The sequence below is a fragment of the Ictidomys tridecemlineatus genome, chromosome 13, assembly GCF_052094955.1.
Source record: "Ictidomys tridecemlineatus isolate mIctTri1 chromosome 13, mIctTri1.hap1, whole genome shotgun sequence".
NCBI classification, from domain to species: domain Eukaryota; kingdom Metazoa; phylum Chordata; class Mammalia; order Rodentia; family Sciuridae; genus Ictidomys; species Ictidomys tridecemlineatus.
In genome coordinates this window covers 59,496,329-59,518,558 of record NC_135489.1, presented here as the reverse complement: position 1 = coordinate 59,518,558, position 22,230 = coordinate 59,496,329, and the positions used below count along the sequence as shown (strand labels likewise).

The following is a 22,230-nucleotide window of genomic DNA, read 5'->3' as shown; positions in this document are numbered from 1 at the left end:
CATCCTTAAGGACTCAGACTTTAACCTCAGCTTGATACCTCAGAAATTCATGAGATGCTGTTCTCTATGATCTCAAGACACTTCTCCATTCGTAATGACAGAATTTGCAATGAACTGAGTATGTTTACCATCTGATCTCCATTCCTAGTCAGTGAGCTTTCTGAAGATGGAGACTCAGAATATTCTTAGAGCTTCACAGGGCACTGTTAGGTAGAGGTGAGTAGGGTGAAATGACAATGAAGTGTAACTAAAAAGCCCAGGGAGCATTTTCTGACAGGATAGGAACCTGGCCATAGAGACCTGGTATGTCAAAACCTCCCCCAGCCTTAACAAATGACACCCTTTTAAGAAAAAACAAGAGCTTCTGGACCATGTCATCATTATCTCTTGTAACCAGGTCTCCAGTCCCCTCTCTTATCACCAAAACTATGTCACAACCTCTACTCACCCTGATAGCCAAAGCAGCAAGACACTCAAAGTAAACTTAGTGGGGACTTTTCAAAAGGTAGTATGACCAATTAAGGGGGCAGAAAACAGAGACAAAAACCTATGGTCAATATTTCCTTAAAAACTCCAACTCTGTGAGTACCATACCATCCTCTCTGCAGGAGTTCCTGTACAGTGTCCTCACTTCTCAGTCTCTTTGGTAAACTTTTGCTGGCTACTCTGTGTTTTACTGGAATTATTTCTAGCAACATTAAAAGGACTGTAGTGTCTGTCCATCTCCACATGGCAGGCCCCAGGCCTGTAACAGCACTTCAAAAATTGCCCTTTAATGGGCTGAGAGTGTAGCTCAGTGGTAGAGCTCAGCCTAGTTTGTATGAGGCCCCAAGTTCAAAACTCAGCACCACAAAACAGAAGAATGAAACAACAGCTAAGTGGTTTGAATGAATGATTGGTGCTATGTTTAATAATATTGATTTTTAGAGTTGGAGGAAAAAAGAACCATACATACACATATTTTTTAAAATTATAAAACTCATAAGCTGTATTCACTTTCCACAAAGAGCTTTTCTAAGTGAAATATCAAGAAGTGTCATAATGAAGTCAACTCTTGTGTGTTCATAAGATAGTTAGAAATAATCCAGGAGGCATGTGATTTTAAAAAACTGTTAATGAATAAGTGAAGTTTATTATATGATAAATAAACACATGCATTTAGGTTTAGATATCATCAACATTTCTCCCAAGAGTGTTATCCAAACTAGTAAGCAGTAAATTTTAAAATGTTCTTTGTTTTCTTCATTGGAGTTATTAATAGTGTTATGACCCAAAGACTGGAAGCCAAACCTGAAGAATAAAGTAGGGCTTATATGTTTCATGAATCACCTGCAAATCTATGATAAAAGAATCCTGCTTCCAAATCAACCCATCAAGTAGAAGACGTGGAAAAAAATTCACAGTGTAGCTTAACCAATCAAAAATATGTTTTCCAACTTAAAATTTTCTTATGAATGTGTCTCCTTATAAATGGATTATTTATTTGGTCCCTCAGACAATAAGAATTATTATCTAGTTGAACAGAGTCATTTTATAGACAAGGATACCAGGTCCTAAAATAGTTATTTTCAAGTTACTGAGCTAACCAAATTTAATCATCTATCATTCCTGACATTCCTTCAGCTCCATTGTATAATTACATACACCACAACTATGTGTCAGTAACTGTGATATCAAAAAAGGTACATCTGATTCACTTGGATAGGCTAGGCACTGGTATATGTGGTATGGCAACCCCAAGGAAAGCCAGAGTGGAACAGGATCTCTAATCCTTGAATTCAAGCCAAATTAGGAGATCTCAGGCAAGCTCTTCCCCAATGTGTGTAATTAAATAAGCAGTCAGTGAACATCAACCATGAGCACTTGGAGACACAGAAATAAAGGTAGGAAGGTTAATTCACTGGGATATCTGAGATATCTCCAAAAATGAGCCATATATAAAGAGGGCTTTTGAAGGCATGCAATATATAGTTGGAAGATGTTAAAGACTTTTGAACAGGGAGAGGAGAAGAGTGCACTTCCCTCCTATAAAGATGCATAGGTAGTTCATGCTGAAACCTGAGGACCTAAGAATGAGCGCTCAAATGAAAGCTGTGTGCGTTGATTTCTCATTAGTATTAAGATGATCCTTCTGCTAAAAAATCTAAAAGGAAACACACTCTCTTAATTCTGCATGAATGGAAGTATAGGAGACATAGGAGGATAATTTTGGTTAAGTTTTTCTTAATTCAATTGAGTAAATACCAAGTAGCCCCCAAATTCTGTAATTTTTAAAATTTTAATATTTTTTTCAATTCAATTAAGCAACTGAATTACAAGGACACCCTACTTACATTTGGGCAAAATATTGCTAAATATATTAAAACATTTAACATTTTTGCCATAAAATTACCACTTACCAATTAAAACCAAAATATTTATTAGTAGGGCAGAAAAATGCCTGTGATAAGAGATATTCTAGGGCATCAGATTTTTTTGGTAGGTTGTAATATAATAATTTGTCCACTAGATGGAGATAATATTCTTTCTGTTTTTTTGGAGGGGTGTCATTGGGGGAGATTCAGGACATTGAGATGATTTTCTTGAGTAAGAAAATCCATCTTAAATAAACTAAATTTCATCTTACTAAAAGATTCATAAAAAACAATCTATTAAATATCATCCCAAAATAAAATCTCACCATCTACAGAAATCATATTTATCTGAGAAATATTAGTATTAGCTTAACATTGAGAATGATCTAAAATGGTCACAGGTATTATTAGATTCTTACTTTTAAAACTCAAACAGACATAACTGATTTTTTCTAACAAATCACTAAAAATTTATTATCTTGAGACAAAGTAACATAAGTACCATGAATGCTTTGGATAATCACTCTATGATAACACAAATTTTCTCAGAATAAATTTTTTTAAGTGGTAGGACCAGAGTCTAATGTTATTATCATGGTAAATTTCCATTTAATTAAAGGATCCTATGATTAAAATAAATAATCAAGAAAAAGGAATATTACTGAGAATCCCTAGTATGAAGCATTATTGAATGTTAGTATTGGTATAAGGACATTTTTAAAAATACTTTTTGAGATGTCGATAGACCTTTATTTTATTCATTTACATGTGGTGCTGAGAATCGAACCCAGTGCCTCACACATGCTAGGCAAGTGCTCTACCACTGAGCCACAACCCCAGCCCTATTGTAAGGACGTTTATATTACAAAAGATGCATCAACTTTTGCAGTTTGTCCTATGTCCTTAGACTAACAATGGAATAAATACAGATATACAAAACACAACACTTCTCAGCTAGACAATAAAGTCCAGTGAGCTCAAAAGACATGAAGCAATTAGAGAAAAAAACCTCAAACATATGGCATCTGTATTAAATAGTATATAAATCATAAAATACTACCAGGCATGAATTAGGCAATCAAAGTGTGATTTAGACAATTAACATAAAGGGAGTTTGATAAGTTAAAGGCTGTGCATTTTTCAAGAGCAGGTAGAATTGGGGTGGTGGTGGAGAATATCCAGTCGAATTGAAGTAGCTAAAGCAAACAAAAAAGGGATGGCTGAGGCATGTGTGTAAAACAGAAAACAGAATGTCTGGCTCCATTTGTGGGTTGGTGTTAAAGAATGGTGGGGACCTATAAAAAAAATTGCCATGTTTTGGTTCAATATAATAGGGACAGCTGGGTGTGTTTATGGAAAGTTAGGCTAGGGAGTGTCAGAAGCTTATACAAAGAAATACACACACTAGCTTCTAACACTGATATCTCATAGGAGTGAGATGGAGAAGGCTATTTACTTTTCAGCTACAAATTTTATATTGTTTAATTTGTTAAGATAAACCTTATTATTTTTGCAACTAAAGGGAGAGTATAAAAGAACAGAGTAGAATATCACAAAATAGAAAATAAATAAATAGACCAAACGGGGAATCCCTTGCTTCCCCTAGAAGAAAACACTCCTTTGTTAAATCTTTCAAATATTAGAACTAGCAAGCTTGCTTTGGGAGAGGTTATTTTGGATTAAAAAAAAAAAGATAGGACTTTTTCACTCAGTAGATAATCAATTAATTGAGCATTACACTACTTATTATTTGCTTAACTTTTGGAAAGAGAGTCTAATTTAACTGAGAGTTAATTTCATGCCGCAAATACAGATGCCTTTAAATAAGCTACTTATTTTTGTAACATAACTTTATAAACAGTTCACATCATGGTAATATTAATTGCCGCAGTCTAGCTTGACACAATTCAGAGCCACTTGTCAAAAGAAACTAACTTTATTTTTAGAACTACAAACGCCAAACAAAACAGCTCCTCAGGGAAAAAACCCTCAGAGCCCAACTGCCACCACCGGCTTCCACAAGCCTCTCACCCCCACACCAGCCTCTCAATCTCCCACAATCTTCCTGCTCTTGAGGCCAATTGGCTGGGTTGCATGGGCAGAGCCAAAGAAGTCCCCCAATGAGCAGCTCCGTGGAGGAGCCAATCAGCTAGATGTTGCTGGGGCCGCTGTGAGCCAATCATCAGCTGGCAGTCTGAAGGGCAGGGAAACAGCCCAATGAACATCACTGCAGAGGAGCCAATCAGCTAGATGTTGCTGGGGCCGCTGTGAGCCATTCATCAGCCGGCAGCTGGAAGTTTGCTGGCAGCTGGAAGTTTGCTGGAGCCCCTTTGGCTGTTGCTCTCAACAATTAATAAAACAAGAAGTAAATGAGAGGTAAGGTAGCCCTAACTCTAGTTGCTATTACCAAAGAGATCAAGAAGTTATGAATTTCCCAGTAACAATAATAATGAAAACTTGGAGCAGTTTTCATGTGCAAAATACTATGCTTTGTCTGTATTATCTCACTGAGTCCTTATGATATAACACTCTGAAGTACAGGCACTATATTTTTGGTATGGTCAATGAAGAATCTGAGGCCTAGAGACTTGGCTCAAGGTTAAGTAATGTGTTCAGGACCATCAATCTCCTAGATGGGTTTTAAACTCAACTGTAGGATTCCAGGGCCTGGGAAAATGGACATTGTATTTATGTCTTTATTACAGTCTCCTATTAACTGTTAAAAAACACTAGCTTCCTTATCTGGATAGGACTTCCAGTCTTAATTCTTTAAACTTAACATTTTGATTAACTTAAAGGGCATGCATACCAAGGCTAATTTTGGTACTAGATGTCCACATTAGCCAACACCATGGACTTGCTACATCTCTAATTCTTCCAATTTTGAACACAATAGTAGTATGCAAAAACAGTCTCTGTCATAACCTATTTGATAGGTTCTTTTACAGAGTTTGAGATTTACTCTGGAATTGAGGATCAGTGGATACTTGAAAAGTCTTAGCAAATGGAACTAAGTAAGATGCTCTACTGTCCTTCATGTTTGCGTCCTTCAATGTGATGAAGATCCTTAAAAAAGCTGACTTTTACCAGGAGGCGGTTTTAGAGAGGCAATGATGCAACTGCATTGGTCCCCTATGTGGACAAATCTGTTGTACTTGGAGCTCTTGAAGGCTGTGGGTGCTTTGCATTCTTCTTCTATGAAACCACCTTCCCACAAGAAATAAGCAGAAATCAGAAAAACTTACCAATAAAACCCCTCTCAGCTCTTCTTGCTGTTCCATTTCAGTTGACTAACTGGATGTTAATACAGTTTCAATGTACTTTCTAGCCAGCTTCTTTGCTCCCATATTTCATGTCTACTGACCTTGTTATAATTTCTCTGTTCAGGGTCATTTTTCATCTTTTTGGCCTGATGCTAGCCCTTGAATTGCTGGTCTAAACATTTTACATCTCTTCTTAACCATAATTTAGTCTCTTTCTGAGAGTCAGGGTCCTGTTACTATCCTGTGTAAATCACTCGCCTCATCTACTCTAGCTTTCAGGACCTTGTACTAACACTGATGGCCAGTTTGGAACCTGAGATGAGATACACTGAGAATCCCAGTGGAGTAGTTGCTAGGATCTGCTATCAACAGAAGTTCCTATGAGGAAAAAAATCTATGAAGGATTCCCACAGGAAAGACCAGGCTGAATGTTGCTGGGAACCTGGGAGCTTCCACTAATGCCAGCAGCATATGACAGCTGCTTTTGCTGGTTGGTGTTAAGAACAAGGGTATGTTAACAATATAGATCCTATTGCTCCCTGTTAGAAGGTGGGGAGATATCACAATGTTCCTATTCAAACATTCACTTGAGAGTTAGAAAAGCAGAGTTAAATTTCAAATCTTGGTCTACTATTTTTTAATTGCATATTCTTGGGCAAATGACTATACCTTTCTAAGCTTCCATTTTTCTGATAAAGATAATTACACACTTAGCTCTGGGGCCATTATATGGGTTAGAAGAGAAAATGTTTGGAAAGAATTTATGACATTGCCTGGTAGCCAGCACATTCCAAATATTTAGCAGCTCTATTTTAGTTTTATTACTCTTTATCTTCCTGAGTGATCTTCTGTCTAAGTCATTTTCCTTACCCGATTATTTTTACCTAGACACTTGGCTTTGGAAGGAATCTAAATGGAGAGGTGAGAGAGGAAAGGAACTGAGGTCAAAATTATGTGGATCAACCCCAGCAATCAATGAGGTGACAGATGCTGGAGCTAGATTGCACTTAGAACTTCAACTGCTTTGACGTCTCCACCCTATTCCATACTTCCAATGTGATAACATCTGGGGAGAGGGTGGAGACTGTTGATTTTTCTCTAGATATTCCTCACTGAGGAGAAAGAACAATTTCCTGGTAGGAAATGTAGACGGCTTGGAGGTCCCAAAGCCTCGGGTGGGGCAGTAGCTGAACATAATGGGCAGAAACAGCACTTTAAACCTCAGTCTCCAGATACAGGATGTACTTAGAGGACCTGGGACCACAAATGAAGTGCTGTTTATTTTCCTAGACCAGGTCTCCCATGTGAATGTTAGCCCATGCTGTTGGCCATACAATATGGTAACTCATGCTGTTGGCCATACAATGGACTCCATGTTGGCGCTTTGCCATTCAGGGAGGAAAAAGCTTTGTCTCCAAGGTTAATGGAAGTATACCTAAAAATGAATGACTATTTTAAAGTATTTTCTCTGCATAATAGTAAATAATTTACCAATTGTTATCAATATCACAAGGTTATGACTTTGACATTAATTTCTAATTAATGTCAATCACATTTGCTCATTTAAAATTTCTCTGTAGGTCAAATGGCTTCTCTGAAGTAAAAATAAGTATAGTTTCTCAAAATTCACTCTTTTGATATGTACTTTCCTGTGATATAGATATAAAACTGTAGAAAATAGCATTTTACTATGATGTCACAGAAAACAATCTTTCTCAAAAACTTCACACAAATTTTAATAGTATATCCTGAGATGGTCTTTAGTTACTCAGCCAGATTATGTATTTAAATGATACTATGCATGTTAGTTTGCATAATATTTATATTTGCATGGAGGACAGACATTTAAGAGCAGAAACTAGATTTTCCCCATTTTTCAAAGGATTTTATAAATGAAAACTTAGCACAAATAATATGAGCTTACTTATGAGAAAAAGGATACATGCTTATTTGTAAGTAAAAATTTCAGGTACTCTCCATAAATAAACATTTGTCTCTAGCTTGTGAATGCCCACTCAAGTAACACAGACAGTAAAGAGATTCTAGTTGAAAATGATGGCCTGAGTATGATGTCTGAGATATTGCCTCACACTTATTAGAATGGGCATTATTCAAAATAATAAAGTATCAGCAATATTGTGAAGAATTTACAACCCTTGTCCACTATTAGTAGAACTACAGAAGGATGCACTTATTATGGAAAACAGTATGGAGATTCCTCAAAAACTTAAAAATAGGAAAATCATATGACCTCTTAACCCAATTTCTGGGTATTTATCAAAAAGAGCTGATAACATGTCAGAGAGATAACTGCAGTCCTGTGTTCACTGAAGCATTATTTACAATAACCAAGATAAGAAAAAAAATCTAAATGTCCATTGATGGATGAATGTGAAAAGAAAATGTGATATATACATAAAGATAAATATTATTTAGCCTTAAATAAGAAGGAGATTCTTTCACATGCTACCAGATGGATGAAATTTGAGGATATTATAAGTCAGTCACAGAAGGACAAATACTGCATGATTCCACTTATAGGAAATGTTTAAACTGATTTATAGAAGTAGAAAGCAGAATGGTAGTTTCTGGGGTCTGAAGGCGGTAGAAACTAGGAATTGCTACTCAATGCCTATCAAGTGCTAGTTATGCAGATAAAGAAGGTATAGAGATCTGTTATGCAATACTGTGCTTAGTAACAATAATCTCAGTGGTAGAACATTTGCCTGGCACTGGGTTTGATTCTCAATGTCACATATAAATAAATGAATAAAATCAAGGTCCATCAACAACTTAAATTTTTTTTAAAAAAGATATCACAGCTGAAAGAGAAATCAGGAAAAATATGCCATTTACAATAGCCTAAAATTAAAAAAAAACACCTTGGGAATCAAACTAACAAAAGAGGTGAAAGACTTATCAAATGAAAACTACAGAACACTAAAGAAAGAAATTGAAGATCTTAGAAGATGGAAAGATCTTGCATGTTCTTGGATAAACAGAATTAATTTTTTCAAAATTGCCATATTACCAAAAACACTATAAAAATTCCTATTAAAATTCCAATGTCATTCTTCATAGAAACAGAAATGCAATCATAAAATCACTTGAAAAAATAAGGGGCCCAGAATTGCCAAAATAAAATCCTTAGTGAGAAAGTGAAGCAGGAAGCATCACAATACCAGACCTTAAATTATTCTACAAAATGGTATTGACACAAAAACAGACATGGAGACTAATGCAACTGAATAGAAGACACAGAGACAAACACACACACACACACACACACACACACACACACACACACACACACATATATATATATATATATAATTATGTCATATTAGAGAAGTTGTCATGAACATACATTGGAGAAAAGAAATCCTAATTAACAAATGGTGCAGGTAAAACTGAAAATCCATATGTAGTAGCATAAAAACTTAACCCCTCTCATACTGCACAAAACTCAACTCAAAGTGGATCAAAAACCTAGGCATTAGGCCAGAGACCATACACCTATTATCCCTACTAGAAGAAAATGTAGGCCTAATTCTCCATCTTGTTGGCTTAGGAACCAACTTCCTTAACAAGACTCCTAAAGTGGAAGAAGTAAAATCAAGAATCAATAAATGGGATGGTATCAAACTAAAAGCTTCTTTACAGTAAAGAACAATAAGAATGTAAAGAGAGACCTTATAGAATGGGAGAAAAGCTTTGCCATTTGCACCTCAGATAGATCATTAATCTCCAGGATATACAAAGAACTCAAAAACTTAACACTTCCAAAAAACAAATAACCAATCAATAAATGGGCAAAGAAACTTAATAGGCACTTCACAGAAAAATAAATATGAATAGTCAATAAATACATGAAAAAATACTCAACATCACTAGCAATTAGAGAAATATAAATTAAAACTACACTGAGAAATATTCAGTTGTGTATAAATGCCACATATTTTTTATCCATTCATCTATTGAAGGACATCTAGGTTGGTTCCATAGTCTAGCTATTGTGAATTGTGCTACTATAAACATTGATGTGGCTGTGTCCCTGTAGTATGTTCTTTTTAGGTCTTTTGGGTATAGTCCAAGAAGGGGAATAGCTGGGTCAAATGGTGGTTCTATTCCCAGCTTTCCAAGGAATCTCCATACTGCTTTCCAAATGGGCTGCACCAATTTGCAGTCTCACCAGCAATGTATGAGTGTACCTTTTTCCCCCCAGCATCCTTGCCAGCATTTATTGTTGTTTGACTTCATAATGGCTGTCATTCTTATTGGAGTGAGATGGTATCTTAGAGTAGTTTTAATTTGCGTTTCTCTGATTGCTAGAGATGGTGAGCATTTTTTAGTGTATTTGTTGATTGATTGTATGTCCTCTTCTGAGAAGTGTCTATTCAGGTTCTTGGCCCATTTGTTGATTGGGTTGTTACTTTTTTGTTGTTTAACTTTTTGAGTTCTTTGTATACTCTAGAGATTAGAGCTATATGTGATGTGTGAGGGGTAAAAAATTGGCATTTGCAGGGAAATGGATGGCATTAGAGCAGATTACGCTAAATGAAGTTAGCCAATCCCTAAAAAACAAATGCCAAATGTCTTCTCTGATATAAGGGAGGGGACTCAAAATGGGATAGGGAGGAAGAGCATGAGAAGAAGATTACCACTAAATAGTGAAGAGAGATGGGAGGGAAAAGGAGGGAGAAGGATATTTGCATGGAAGATGGAAGGAGACCCTCATCATTATACAGAATACATGTATGATGTTGTGAGGAGAAATAAAAAAGAAGTGTGTCACATTAGATTGGGTAGAGAGATGTGATGGGAGGGGAGGGGAGGGTAAGGGGAGATAGGAAGGGCAGAAGAATAAAATAGACATTATTATTGCCTTATGTATATAGGTGACTGTATAACCAATGTGATTCTGCAACCTGTACAATCAGAAAAATGAGAAATTATACCCCATTTGATTCAAATGTATGAATTGTCAAGATAATTGTACTGTCATGTGTAACTAATTTTAAAAAAAAATTTAAAAAAGAATAAATGAGGACAGTAAAAAAAAACTACACTGAGATTCCATCTCACTCCAATGAGAACTCCAATTATGAAGAATACAAGTAACAATAAATGTTGTTATTTATTGATGTAAATCAATAAATTGTGGAGATGTAGGGAAAAAGTTTCACTTATACATTACTCATAGGACTGCAAATTGGTGTAACCAGTCTATAAAGCAGGTGGGAAAATCCTCAAAAAATTTGAATTGGAACCATCATTTGACCTGGTTATCCCACTCCTCAGCATATACCCAAAGGATTTAAAATCAGCATACTATACTGACACAGCCACATCAATGTTTACATCTGCTAGATTCACAGTAGCCATGGTATGGAAGCAACCAACCTGCCTTTCGACAGATGAATAGACAAAGAAAATGTGGTGTATACACACAATGTAATATTACATAGCCATAAAGAAGATTGAAATTATGGCATTTTCTACTAAATGTATGGAACTGGAGACTGTTATGCTAAGTAAAATAAGCTAATTGCAAAAAACCCAAAGGCCGAATATTTTCACTTTTATGTGGATGCTAACACACAGTGGTGGGTGGGCAGTAGAGAAGAACAGAAGTTCACTGGATTGGATAAAGGGGAATGAAGGGAAGGGAGAAGAAATGTGAACAGGAAGTACAATAGAATGAGTTGGACATAATTTTTCTATGTTCTTATATGAATACACGACTGGTGAAACTCTACACCATGTACAACCACAAGATGGGATCCTAATTAGGACAAGTTATACTCCATATTATATGTATCAAAATACATTCTATTGTCATGTACATCTAAAAAGAACAAATTTATTTTTTTTAAATAAAAAATATTATTTATAAAAAACAATGAGATCAGATGGACCTAACCCAGACTAATGAGGGCATATGGCATTGAAATTCTAAAAGCAAAACCTGCATTGACAAGGTGAGTTCCAAATTTGTAGCAATTATCTAGAAATAATGAAGCATTCAAGTCATACATATGTGTGTGTATGTGTATATATATATATATATATATATATAATATATATATATATAATATGTATACATACATACATACATATATACATGCATACATACATATATGTTTTTCCTTTTTCCAACAAGAACATGTGGAGTGCTGATAGTGAAAAGTGGGAAGTGTCTATCTCTGTCATTGATAGGCCTTGACTTAGCTGATAATTTCACTCAGGCTTCACTGTGATAGGGGATGAAACAAGCAAGCATGGGCTTCTTTTCTTTCATCCTGATATCATTTGTTGTTCTCAGCTAAGAGTACAGAGGTCACAGCATAAGGGCACACCTCTCCAGGCTGGACTGGCCCTGGGAGTCAGATGCAGACCCTCAAGGACTAATCTATTGTACTTTCCTTGTGCTGCTTGCAACAGCTTACTACCAATCTTTTCCTTTCCAGCCACTTCTAAGGGGTTGTATTTCCAAAATGCAGTTTTCCTCTAACTTACTCCATCAAGCTAAAGCTTCAAGAAGAAAGGTATATGGTTAACAAAGTGGGGCAGAAAATGTTTCTGTATTTATTTATACTTCCTGAGCAACTAAATTTGCTTTAATAAGTCCACATTGGAATACCAAGATTTTAATAGAGTGCTTCCCATTCCTTCCCAGCATCGTCCCCTCCACCATAGTTATTCACTATACTGCAGAGTGGTCCTGCGAAATGAAAATAAGATCTCTGCAAGTCCCTGCTCACCAACTCCCTATGGCATCCTATTTTATTCAGAGTAAACACTGTGTCCTCAGAAATTATGGCCCTCATTGATGTGGACTCCTAGATTGTCTCTGATCTCATCTTGCACCTGTACCTCTTCCTCTTGCTCACTCTTCTTCAGACTCTGTCCCTTTCTAGTCTTTAAACAGGTGTACAAGGGGCTTTCTCAGGGCCTTTGCCCCTGCACTTTTCTCTGGCTGGAATATTCTTTTCCCCAAATAGCAGCTCAATGTCACCTTCATAGTAAGACACTCCCACACTGTCCTATATACAGTTATTATCCCTAGTCCCTGAGCCTTATACAACCTTCCTTCCTTTTTTATTTTTTCCCACAATGTTTATTAGGCATTGATAAACTTTATCTTGTTTACCTATTTTATTAGCTTAATCTCCCCATTAGAATATAAGCTCCATCAGAAATGTTTATCTACTTTCTTCATTAAGTTTTTCCTAGCACCTATAATAATGTCTCTCGTGTAGTAATTGCTCAATAAATATTTGTCTTATGAATGCACAAATATCTTTAGATGCAGCACTACCTAATAGCCCCTGCTTATCTTTTACCATGGTTATATATATGGCTTTACTTCAAATGAACCTCATTTTTTTTTTTGCAGTTTGGTCAGGAATTGCTCATTTATTTAAAGAAAGAGTTGTAACCACTAATGACCTTGATCAGTCTGGATAGACACTTAGAAGTCTGGAATCTTAAGAAGGCATGTTTATAGGGATTATTTTAAATATCTTCCTGTTTGTCCAACAATCATCCCACATTCAGAGGTGAGATGCAGTCAGAGGTGGGATCCACGTTTTGTGATACATGAAAGTGCACAGATTTGGGAGTCTGTTTTGAGAAAAATAATACAAAAATTTTTTACCTTTTCAGGTTTTACAAAAAACCTATGTGTAACTGCTAGTATCCTTCAATTGTATTCTCATTTGCATTCCTGGCTATTATGTATTTAAACTTAGAAGAAATTAATTTTTAAAAAGTTGAATTAAATATGAATTATTAAGTTATAAATCCTTTGTGAAAATCCTTATCACTAAATATCATAGATTAAGTAAGTCTTCTAAGATGACAGTTGAAGGCAAAAACTACAATAGTTTTACAAGAATTGACTTTAAAAATAAAATCTAAATCTGATTCTTTTCCACTAATGGATATGGAAACTTATACACCATATTTTTCTCTGGGTCTGGACTCTCCCTCAAACAGGTCAGGAAACCATTCCCTAGCCGCCCTACTATTAAATCTATTTTGGAGAAGTGATATCACTCAGTTTCCAACCTCAATGATCCAAACACATGGGTTTTTCACTTTAAAGGGGGTAGAAGAGAATAGAAAGGGGATCCAGAGAGTTGTAAGTCCTGAATTACCATTTCTTCACTTTTACCAAGGTAAAAAAATATAAAAATATTATCCTATAATTGTCACCATCACTCTCTTCTGCCATCATTTTAAAATACATTACAGGGAATAAAAAAGGAGGTGTAGATGCTCGTGCTAGAGTGCCTATACCTCCTTGTCTTGTGGGAACACTGATATTAGCTTTCCCTTGTAATTTATTATATTTGGTGAATTATACATAAACTTATATTGTAAAGATATAAAGACATTGAAAGATGGCCTACCAAAAAGGTTCTGTGATCTATTACAACAATGATTTTGAAGAGTTAAAAAATATTTTCATGTTTTCTTGAAATTTTTTTGTATACAGTTCTTATTCAAGACAAAATGATCTTGGAAAAGCAAAGCATCAATAATCAGGACCATGAATGTGGCAAATTTTGCATGCTGTCTGCCAAATTCCATTCTCTGCTTATTCCCAGGCATACAGGAAGTCTTTGTTTCTATGCCATCCTTGCAATTAGATTTGGTCACGTGACTGGATATGAGCAGAAATACTGCGGGCTACTTTTGGCATTGGCCCATAACTCCTCCCACATGGTTGTCACTGTGCTCCTTCTCTTGATAGCTAGATAATATAGATGCTGAGGTATGAAGAATGGTGGAAACATGAGAATTCTTTGTCCCTATCTGAGACCAAGGAAGGGACCTGCCTTATTCTCTGAAACACCACACTAGAAAATTACTTGATGAAGAATGAATATATTTTTAAGTCATTTGAAGTTTATACATTAGCACAATCACATTCAATGACTTCTACCAAAACAAATTAACCTGGCAGCACTGAAGGTAGATTTAACTTTCAGTCATTGCACATTCAATCACCCTCTGGTCTGAATGAAACCAACTCTCTCTCTTCATGTCTACCATTTTATTATTTATTATTTTTCATTTTTTTCTTTATTTTCCTTGGTTATATCTATTTTCATTGAGACATTTCTCATTATCTAAGAACTGCATAAGAATTGTGAGAATATAAGTTTGAAAACATTACATAGAGTTGTGGTTGTTCTGTAGAGCAAATGCCTGTCCAGTTTTATTCTCCCTTGATGACAATCTAACATGAAAGTGATGGATAAATCTGTCTCCGTATTTTAGAAGAGGACCAGAATTATCAACACAGGATTTGGATTCATGATTCACTTGAGCCAAAGAGGTTTCAGAAGTATCTGATTTAATAGGCTTGCCATATTTATAACGCAATTCCAGAAAAAAGAAAAAAAAAGACATCTTGAATGTGCATATTTCTGGGTGAAAATCCATAGAAAAATTATAGAAGTATTTCATAGTTTACCCAAATCTAGAATAGAACTACTCTTTATTGTTGCATCACTCATTTGCAATGAAAGCAGAGTTGATTTGGTTTTTTTACTGGGAATACTGCTGTTGAATCAGATGCCTATGGACTTAATGCATAAACTAATTGTCCTTATATAGCTAAATGAGCCTCTCTAGAGAAAAAGGTACAAGTTACTTGGGGCATTCTCTTGGCTATCGATCTCCTGAAATAATGGAGGGACATTGAATTTGAGCTCTCTCTTTCTAAGCTTCAGGGCATGTCTGGTAAAAGAAACATTTTATAGCTACCTTAGAGATCAAAGACAAATATTCAATGTATCCTGAAGGTGATGAATCACATCACAAAAGAGCGACTTACCCATTCTGCAAATGTTCATCAACTACACACCATTGCCAGACTTGAAAGAGGAATGACGTTCATTGAGAAGACATAGGAGCACAGCAGTTTTACTGAGCTTTTGCTCTTAAGCTAACATTGGATTTCTTTTCCCCTCTTGGGATGACCACATTTATGCAGAATCTATTCATAAATCCTATTTAGTTTCCAAGTTCATAGCCAAGATAAATGCACAGCTGTTTTCTAAAAACATCTGCCCTCTAAACATCTCAAGTTGAGAGCAATGTCCACAATGACCCTCATGGCTTTGACATTAACTATGTTTTCAGAGGAAATCAAATTAAGTTTTACTTCCTCAGCCATTAAAGTTACTCTCATTTTTATGCAATGACATCTCTCAAATATTTGGATACATTCAACCATTCTGTGACAATTCAGCTATTTTCTGGATAGATTATAAAATTAAACTGTGTGTATTTTTTATTTTTACTTCATTTGTGAATTTGTTCTGTATAATCTGGGCTCTCATTTTATGTCCCACCTATACTCCTTCTAAAAAATGACTTACGCTTTCAAAATGAGGAGTTCAAAATAGTACACAGAACTCTAAGTTCAGTGTAAACAAGGCCATCTGTGAGAGACAGCCTTTCAACCCAATAAAAATTTCTCTAATAGGCAATGGATTATTATATTATTCATGCCAGAGTCCTCAGATTTAGTGTTTCCAACAGCAATTGTAATTGTTTTGATTCCTGGACTGTAACATATTTAGTTTTTCACTGAATCACCATAATATAAATATGTAAATTAAATGAACCCCTACCTCTCACCTGATTATATATCATAAATCCCATTGGTGGATAATTTAATTGTAAATGTGATCCCCTTTATAGAAAATGTGTTATAAAATAAATTCTATTTTTTCATACACCAAACTAAATTTTAAAATTATAGATGTCAGTTTTTTAAACTTAGGTTGTGGAAAATGAACAAATGTGATTAGATATTTTGCTGATCTGTAAAATTTAATTTTGACCATTTTGAAAATAGATCTTTAAAGTTTCAGATTGAACCAGGCTCCATAGCACATTTATTTTATTATTATTTCTATCATTTCAATTGCACCAGCTATTTGGGAGGCTGAGCAGGAGGATTGCAAGATAAAGGCCAATCTGGACAACTGAGCAAGACACTGTCTCAAGATAAATAAATAAATAAATACAATAAAAATTAAAAAGGGCTGGGGATGTAGCTCAGTAGTAGAGTGCCTCTTGATTCAACCCCAAATTACTGATGAAAAAAAAATTGAATTATAGAGCAGATGGCTGTTTTTCAGGAAATACAAATAGAAGGTTTAATGAGCATTTACTGTAGGTATCACCTTTGCTTTTTTCACATCATTAAAATGCTTTACAATATTAAAATGTGATTGTTGCACTATTTTTTCTCTGTAAAATTTGAAACTGAATTTTAAATTTGATAAGAGGGGGAAAATCCAAATCATGTCTGTGCTTAATCTGGTCCTTGATTCCACATCATATTCTTCAACGTAATTATGAGTCTGAATAGTATATATGCCACTAATTCCTCTAATGCACTTGGCCCATCAGACCACATGGAGATAATCTGTCCAGGAGCCTGGGAGCTTTTCCATTTGCCATATCCGAGGGCTTTATCTTTACTTCTCGTGGTCTGTCACTCAAACTCATATCTCCTGGGTGAGATATGAGTGTCTACCAAAGACCTTCCCTCCACATGCCTCTAACAGTGCCCTGAATTTATTTTATTATTATTTCCATCATTTTAATTGCACCTATTTATGAGGCGCAGTATAGCATTTCAATACATGTATGCAATATATCCCACAATGTATATAAAGCCAGTTTACAGTCATCATTCAATGGAATTTGCCCTTTAAACCTGGCATTAGGTGATGGGGGTAGGATAGGGGTTATTATCCTCATATGTGGGAGAGGAATTTGAGGTTCTGGAAGGAGGGCAAAGGTGTGCCCAGAGTATCACAGATGTAAGCAGATGGATTATGACTCAAAACAAAATCTTTTGATCTTTGGACTAAATGTTTAAATGGGGGACTAAACAATTGGATTAGTTTTAATTTCATAACTCTTGAATCAGACAAATTTTAATGTGCTCTATTAGAACTTAGAGATATTATCTAGCTGAGCACAATGTTCAAAACCTTTGTGAGGAACATGACATTTAGCTGAAATGAAAGGACGTAGTTATGTGTCCCTAAATAACAGAATGAAAAAACTGGCAAGAGATTATAGCAAGGATCTTTCATTTTGGTATCCTTGTTATTCTTCCTAACAATACTGTAATGCTTTATAGCACATGCTAATCTTCCAGTGCCAACGATTGCAGCAATAGATGGCCTCGCGCTAGGTGGTGGTCTTGAATTGGCTCTGGCCTGTGATATACGAGTAGCAGGTAGGTGAGAATTGATCCTATTAAAAATGAAATGTTCAAAAATGGATTTTGTATTTACTTTTGAGTTAATTCCAATATTTTGTTCTGGTGCTGTTTTTGAGTGAGACATTTTAAAAGTCATTGTTGGGCCTCATGGTGCATTTAGAACCCCACTGAAGAAAGGGATCTTCTGTTGTCTCTTGCTGTTTTATGGCAGTAGGAAGAGATGTTAGGTCAGACAGATGTGAGTTTGAACTGTAGGTCTTATCCTTTTCATATGAGTTTTTCTCCCCTCTCTAAATGGGGGAAACCACTGTGGGAGTGCTTAGACCAAGTACTTAATAACTCTTAAGTGCAGTAATAATAACATCCCTTTGCAATTCATTCTATTTCTAAGTGGTTTTCTGAGTATGTAGAGATGGTTATAAAAATAATGAAGACAATTAGTGTTGACCAGTTACTGAGTTCTGCCCAGGTGCCTGGTACACACTTGACATATATTTAGTCAATCAGTGTGCCTAACTACCCTGCAAGCACAGTGCTTTGGTGCAGGAAGACGCTGGGAACAGAAAGAGGGGAAGTAACAAGGCCAAAGGGGTGACTGAACTGGAATCACAGGCCACAGTTCTATTATCCCCCTGGAGTAAGTGTGAATACCAATCTTCTGTGTTGATGTTTCTGGACAATGTCTTCCAGAGAGTTTCAGCTCTAGTTGTTCCATGGGCTCTGGGACTGATCAGACAGCAGACAGCAGTCATTATTCTTTCCTTGGCTCCCATTGTCACCTGATATGGCTGCATATTAAAAGTAGAGTGAATATAATTCATTTAAATAATTTGGATTGTGTCTTGAGACTAGTGGTTGCTTGTCCTTATGTGTGTTTTTCTTCTTTCTACTTTAAGTCCCTATATATTCTTTTAATGATGAAATCATTTATTGTTTTATGGTACTAGAGATCAGTTTGCTTTTCAATTGACAAGCTAAGGTATCTGGAATCCATTTTGAAAGAATGCAGGCTCTTGTAATGAGGTTGTGAAAAATAGTCTAAGTACATTTGAATATGCACATTAAGAAATGATCAAGATGTTGTAAGGTACTTGTGAAAATAAACATAACAAAAGGAATGCTTCCCAACTGTCAAACAGTAAAACTATTTGTTGAAAGTAACTAGAGACATGATCTTGAGAAGTTGCCATATCTGATATATTAAGCTGTTTGATCTAGGAGACAGTTCAGGAAGCTAAATAATTTGTGCTTGTCAGACACAGTCTCTCTCCTGATCCTGAATAATTACTGAGATCCAAGCCTTCAAATGTGACTTGGTAGTATTAGCTCTAATAATATAGTTATAGTTCTTGTCTTTTACCATCAAAAACGAATTCACTGCCAAGCAGATTTTAATAGAAAATGTTGTGTTACTCTACTTATATATAAGTAATTTAGAGTATTTTCTTGTTTCTCTAAGTATCTTTTGAAGTGATTTTAAAAAAAAAGTGACACCAGTTAAATTAGCAAACAGTGTTTTAATGTATCTTAGTTTACTAACTCTTTCAAGTTGTGGTTTTTTAATGCTATGATGTGTATGTTTCTTAATTTTCTTTTTTCTTTTTAGCTTCCTCTGCAAAAATGGGCCTGGTTGAAACAAAGTTGGCAATTATTCCTGGTGGAGGTATGAGTTGTTCACTCCTGTCTCTCAGTATTCTTACTGTGTTCCCAGTTACAGTGTCTAAGGCAAAATTCTGTTCATGGAAAAGGCAGAGGAGACTACTGTATTGTTGGCTCTTTTAGTGAAATCCCTATTCAAAATATGCTCCTTTTTAGCTGCAGATGGTGGTCATATACTGGCTATTACTTTCTTTTTGTGATGTTTTCTTTGCTTTTCTATGTTATTTTAAGTTTTCAATTATTGTACAGTCCACATTGATATCACTGCTTGGATCTCTTTTGTTAAAGGACTACCTCACAGTTTTGAAACTTTTTTTTTTTTTAGTATTTTTTGGATGTTGACGGGCCTTTATTTAGTTCATTTATTTATATGTGGTGCTGAGAATTGAACCCAGTGCCTCACACATGCTAGGCAAGTGCTCTACCACTGAGCCATAACCCCAGCTCCAGTTTTGAATGCATTTAAATGTGTGTGCCCTAACTGAGAGCTTCCTGCACACAGTCAGACCCTGAGTAGAAGAGGAGAGATGGCTTCTCTGTTGGTCATCTTTGTATCACTGGGACAAAATACCTGAGGTAGACCATGTAGGAGGAGGACAGGTTTACCTTTGCTCATGGTTTTGGAAGTTTCAGTCCATGGTTGGTTCCATTGCTTTTGGACCTGTGGTGAGAAATTACATGGCAGCTGGAAGGCAAAGAGGGAAAAGGGGGCCTAAGTTCCAAAACTACCTTTAATGGCATGCCCACAGTGACCCCACTTCCTCCTACCAGGCCCCACCAGCCAAGAAAACAAAGCTGAGGCCAGGCCTTGAATACATAGGCCTTTAGGGAACATTTCAGATTCAAATAAGCATCTTCCCAGGCTTTGGGCCATATTTTTTTTGTTTTTGTACAGCAGGACAAAGGTTGGGGTTAATGGGTAGCCTGAATTTGGAGCTGAAGAGGTTTTGTTTCTTCTGTTCCCATGAAGAACATAGATGAGCTGCTGCTTTTGTGAGTGTCATATAAAAAAGCACCATTTCAACATTGACAGTGAAATTTTGCATCATTTATAAATCTGAATTTTTTGCTATTGTGATTTAGAGAATTTGGAGATATTCCCATTTTATGATGTCCTTCTTTGAAACAGTTGTCTTCACTTAAGGATATGTATGGTATAGTAACCTTCCTTGGTAACTTTCACACGTAAATGACAGCTTATCAGTGTTATGGATGAAATAACTGTAACGTGTAAAAATTAAATACAATGTTGAACATGACAAATGTCTGCAGATGTTTAAATTGTATGTTTAAAGAGTATGTGTCCTGGCTAGGGTAAAGAATTAAAACATAAGGTAGGTAGAAATTTAAACTTAAGTTATAGTGAAATTGGGAAGACTACTCAGTTCATGCACGAGAGTATTCTATTTTGGTCATCCACAAAAATGCTATTTTTTAAGCCCAAAGAAGCATTTAATATCTATCTGTTCTACCATGCCTACCTTGTTCATAGTAACTAATGAAAACACTAGAGAAGGGTTTGTAAGAGAATTAATCTATTTGAAAAACATTACCAGATAACTAATTGTGAAATAAAATGAAATGAAGAAAAAGTGTGACATTGCACATTTTGGAATTTCTTTTAAGAAAAAAACATTTAGGGGTAATTATGATATAACTAATCCTAGAAAGATAGTGGCTTGCATGGTGCATCCTCGTTCCTCCCCAAAAGCTATGGCAATCTAGGAGCCTATAAATGTGACCTTATTTGGAAAGAGGATCATTAAAGATGTAATTAAAGGGTCTCAAAATGAGCATATTCTATATTATCTGAGAGACTCTAAAGTTCAATGAGAAATTATCCTTACAAGAAAGAAAAGAAACAGGTAGAAGAGAAGATCATGTGAAGACAGGGGAATAATGCACGCATAAGCCAGGCAATGCCAAGGATAGTCTGCAGTCACCAAAGTGTGGGGGAAGGCACCATGGTACAGTTTCTCCTTCAGAGTCTCCAAAAGGATCCAGCCTCACAGAGACCTTGATTTTGGATTTCTGCCCTCCAAAACTGAGAGAATAAATTCCTATTGTTAATATGTGATATTTTTTTGTTATACCACTCTTTGGAAACTGATACTGTCACTTTTCAATGATATTAAAGTAATATGTTTAGACAAGGGTTAGTAGGTGGAAGAGATTGGGGATGAGAGGAAACTGAACTTGATAATTTGAATACTTACCATGCCTTGTAGATAAAGTGTTTTGTATTAAAACAACCAAAAGTTAAAACACTTCTATAATGAAAAAAATGAATTGTACTTCAGAAATGAGGGTGAGCTTTACTGGCTTCCTTCCTTCTGTTGTGAATGCCTCATGAGTGACATTGTGAGTGGCAATGTGCTATGCCTTGTGAGTTCTAGAAATCAGAATTTCTCCCAGCGTACTTAATTTCTTCAGCATTCTTTTCAAGTGGATCCATTAATTAGAATACTTTTTTTTTGGTAGATATGAATGAATTTGTTCTTATGTTTTCTCATGAATGGGATTATTTTTCTAATTTTTATTAAATAAATTTTATCATAAAAATTATAGTGCTTTAATATTTTCCCATTTATTTATAATAGCTGGTTCTAGCTGGGCACAATGGCATATGTCTGTTATCCCAGTGACTCGGGAGGCTGAGGCAGGAGGATTGTGAGTTAAGAGGCAGCCT

At 35.7% G+C, this 22,230-nt stretch overlaps 1 pseudogene; it reads right to left on the bottom strand.

Moving 5' to 3' along the window:
- LOC144369651 (3',5'-cyclic-AMP phosphodiesterase 4D-like) overlaps positions 1 to 723 on the bottom strand; it is a 36,796-nt pseudogene extending 36,073 nt beyond the window's left edge.
- Between the last annotated feature and the right edge of the window lie 21,507 nt (positions 724 to 22,230).